Genomic DNA, 1,128 nt, shown 5'->3' on the forward strand with positions numbered 1-1,128 from the left:
ACAAACGATTCATATTTGGAGTATGGCTGTAACATATGCACATGTGCTATTTATAACAGATACTATATATTCTACAGTCCCTACTAATACCTTGATATAAACCCTTTGCCCACCCAGTATACATGGAATGTATGTATATATTGTAGGGTTTTAGCAACAGTCTAATTCAATATGTGTGTTATTTGTTTGAGCTGCTTTGCGGTTGCTGATAGATCATAGATAGAGGAAGAAGGAAGAGCATTGTTTGCTCACAACAAAACGTTATATCCTTATCTCACTGCTCCCACTGGCCCATATTCACAAACGTCTCAGAGTAGGAGTGCTGATCTGGAATCAGTTTAGCCTTTTGATTAAGATCACATGGACAGGTGGGACACCTGATCCTAGATCAGCACTGCAACTCCGAGGCGCTTTGTGAATACATGGCAGACTCTGTCTCCTTATTGTACTGTATGTGGTTGGGGACCACTTGACAGACTATGTAAATGACATGCAGGTTGATCAAACATGCTGCCTCGGCCAAGAGAGAAGAGACTTCTGGGAAATCTGGGCACGACCTGGAATGACCAGCTGTCCTGTTCTGAAAACATCAACTAGAATCATTGACTTGGTAGGATTTCATTCTCTGGCACTGATACCGTTGGTTTTGTAGTAGTTATTTTGAAACGACACAGAAATACACAAGATGAGGGGGAGGTGTTTAGGGGGGGCTGAGGATGAAGGGGCAGATGTTGGGGGCAGATGTTTGGGTGGAGGTGGGGGGGGGGGGGTGTGGAGGTGTGGGAGATGAGGGGGAGGGGGAACTCATGCATGAACACATTCCTGGACACCTGGATGTTTCCCTTGCAGTGGTATGACTCAGGCCTGAAGCTGTGCTTGATACCGTCCATGGAATACTCTGTCTACCCTCAACTGTCAATCACAGGGAGGAGGACGCATCAATAGGATCAAGATCCATTTGCTGTATGTGTAAAGGTCAAGGTGTATGAAATAAAATTATGCTATATTACAGATGAATTACCATGCAGTTATTTTTCAGTACATGTTTTCTAAATGTAAAGGTCCAGTATGTAGATTTTAGCTTTAAAATAGTGCTAAATGGCCATGGTAAATCTGTAGCCAACAAGG

Source organism: Argentina silus (assembly GCF_951799395.1).
Source record: "Argentina silus genome assembly, chromosome: 4".
NCBI lineage: Eukaryota > Metazoa > Chordata > Actinopteri > Argentiniformes > Argentinidae > Argentina > Argentina silus.